A 3637-nucleotide genomic window follows, 5' to 3' on the forward strand; every position below is an offset into this window, starting at 1 on the left:
ACTGTTGCATTTTTGAATTTTTTTTCATCCTCATTCAAGATGAAACACCAACAACATTGAATTTTTTTTTTTTTGTGGAAGTGAAAGTTCATAATATTTCATTTCAGAAACCCTTAAACATTCCCTCTATGGTAACATTTTAGTGTTTCCAAAACAAAACATTCTCCCTGATATCCTTGGCAAGCTAATTTGGACTACAGACTTTTGGAAGTCCTCCTTCTGAGGTAGACTGTCCTACAGGAAGTCCCAGTAGGCCTGGTAGCCTAGGCTTCTTGATAGCGTCCTCAGGGACTGCTGATGAGCATGGGAGATGTGGAGCTAAAAATGAATTTCCAACATTTTCTGCCTAAACTGAAATTTTCTCACAGAAAGTTTTGATCTTTCTGTTGGAAAATCATTCTGATAGAAAATTCTTGACTATATCTATTCTTTAGTTTACTCAGCATTAGAGAGGACTATAAGGAATTCCAGAGAGATCTAAACAAACTCAATCATAAATGAAATTCAAAACCCATAAATTCAGAGTAATGTACAAGGGTGGGAGGGTAAAATTTAAACTACTCTTACACCATACAAAGTTCTAAATTAGCAGCATTGACTCAAGAGAGGGATCTGGACATCTGTGTAGATTGCTCGAGGAAGACCACTGTTTGATGTGCAACTGCAGTCAAAAAAGCTAACAGGATATTAGAATGCGTAAAGAATAGGATGGCAAATAATATACAGAATGTTATAATGCATTTATATAAATTAGTGGTGCAGCCTCATTTAGAATACTGTGTATAATACACCCCATCTCTCAAGGGATATGGTAGAACTTGAGGAGATTTCATAGAAGGGTAAAAAGGACGATCAAGGACATGGAAAGACTACCATATGAAGAAAGATTGGGATAATTTACCTCAGAAAGCAGATGAATCAAAAGAGACATGATAAGACTATAGAATACTGAATGACATAGAGGAAGATTGAGAATTTTTGTGCTGTATGTCTTATAAGGAAAAGGGGATATTCAGTGAAACTGAAAGGTGTGAAATTTAAAATGAATAAAAAGTAAATACTTTTTCCATACACCNCACCTTCAAGAGTTAGCCAGAATCAGTTCTTTAGCATTTAATGCTTTTACTTAATAGTCTCAATACTTGTCCAATATGGACATTATTTCATATCACCATGTACTCTGTCTTAATATAACTTAGAAGGAAGGACAGTTTTTGTATAGGCAGATCACGAATGATGTGTATCGACATAGCTGTAGGGAATTTTGATACAGCATGTGATTTTGTTTCTAAACACAGTTGTCATTTCCTCATAAAAGCAATTTAAGTTGCACATTAGATAACAGAAATGTCAGTGGCATTACACAATTCAAGAGAGATATTATTAGAAGTGCTGAGACAACAAGGTAGCCTGCTAGTATTCAGTCTATTCCCAGGTAAAGGAGTATTAGAGTATATTTGTAGATGGTCAGGCAGTTCAGAAATACTGGATACCAGCACAGCTTCTTTTGAAGATACTGGTGGGATGGCAGAGGAGAATTTGGCATGTTGAATACATGTTCTTTCCCAGGCCCTGAGACAGTGTGTTTGCTAATATTAAGAGCAACAAAGCTAAACCTGAAGAGGCAGCAGGCATATCTGAATGAGTAAAAAGGGATTTACATGAAAGAACACCCCATGCGGCGCCTACATTTGTAAAAAACAAAGTAAATTGAATATCTGAATTAAAATAACCAAAGTTTCAGTTTCACAAAAACTGTTGCATTTTTGAATTTTTTTTCATCCTCATTCAAGATGAAACACCAACAACATTGAATTTTTTTTTTTTTTGTGGAAGTGAAAGTTCATAATATTTCATTTCAGAAACCCTTAAACATTCCCTCTATGGTAACATTTTAGTGTTTCCAAAACAAAACATTCTCCCTGATATCCTTGGCAAGCTAATTTGGACTACAGACTTTTGGAAGTCCTCCTTCTGAGGTAGACTGTCCTACAGGAAGTCCCAGTAGGCCTGGTAGCCTAGGCTTCTTGATAGCGTCCTCAGGGACTGCTGATGAGCATGGGAGATGTGGAGCTAAAAATGAATTTCCAACATTTTCTGCCTAAACTGAAATTTTCTCACAGAAAGTTTTGATCTTTCTGTTGGAAAATCATTCTGATAGAAAATTCTTGACTATATCTATTCTTTAGTTTACTCAGCATTAGAGAGGACTATAAGGAATTCCAGAGAGATCTAAACAAACTCAATCATAAATGAAATTCAAAACCCATAAATTCAGAGTAATGTACAAGGGTGGGAGGGTAAAATTTAAACTACTCTTACACCATACAAAGTTCTAAATTAGCAGCATTGACTCAAGAGAGGGATCTGGACATCTGTGTAGATTGCTCGAGGAAGACCACTGTTTGATGTGCAACTGCAGTCAAAAAAGCTAACAGGATATTAGAATGCGTAAAGAATAGGATGGCAAATAATATACAGAATGTTATAATGCATTTATATAAATTAGTGGTGCAGCCTCATTTAGAATACTGTGTATAATACACCCCATCTCTCAAGGGATATGGTAGAACTTGAGGAGATTTCATAGAAGGGTAAAAAGGACGATCAAGGACATGGAAAGACTACCATATGAAGAAAGATTGGGATAATTTACCTCAGAAAGCAGATGAATCAAAAGAGACATGATAAGACTATAGAATACTGAATGACATAGAGGAAGATTGAGAATTTTTGTGCTGTATGTCTTATAAGGAAAAGGGGATATTCAGTGAAACTGAAAGGTGTGAAATTTAAAATGAATAAAAAGTAAATACTTTTTCCATACACCTTATTATTAAACTGCAGAACTCATTACCATAATGAGTCATTAGGCCAAGAATTAACAAGATTTAAGAAAATGAATTGGACATTTTTATGGCTATGAAGAATAATCAAATTTGTTTTAATTAATAAAATGTTTGAGGAAAGCATATTAGCCTCAGGCTTCACGGCTTAATCCAGCCTCTTATAAATGATCCAGTTGAGAATTTATGTGAGGGACACATTGGCCCATATCTGCCTTCTGCAGCATCCTTACTCCATCCTTTGAAGTATCTGGAGCTGGACGCTGTAAAAGACAGGATACTGGACTAATTGGACTTCTGGTCTGGTCCACCCTGGAAACTCCTATGTTCCTATATAATTATTAATATTCTTATTGCATTTTTCTATATATATGCTAAAATATGGAGGCCAAAATGCTGCATTAATATTCTGGAAAAAAAAATCATTCCCTCTATACCATGTAATAATGAATGCTATTTTCAGATGTTTTCTCATAGTTTTACATACCAGTTTCCTGCATGCTCCTTTAATTGTCATGAAGCATTGGAATGATGTTTTAAGTGTCTGCCCATTACCCCACCCCAGGTTCTTTTCTTGATCAATGTCTAGCTAAATAACTCTTGACACTTTCAACTGTACTTTAAATTAATTCTGTCAGCTAGTGCCCCCACTGTGTTTTATGTGTAATTTGAATTAAAATTTGATGCCAGACACTTCTTTTTTACCATGCATTGTATTTATTAGGCTTCATGTAGGGGTATTTTTAAGGACACACTGAAAGAATAATAATAATAATAATAATAATAATAAT

Source organism: Chelonoidis abingdonii, chromosome 1 (assembly GCF_003597395.2).
Source record: "Chelonoidis abingdonii isolate Lonesome George chromosome 1, CheloAbing_2.0, whole genome shotgun sequence".
Classification (NCBI taxonomy): Eukaryota; Metazoa; Chordata; order Testudines; family Testudinidae; genus Chelonoidis; species Chelonoidis abingdonii.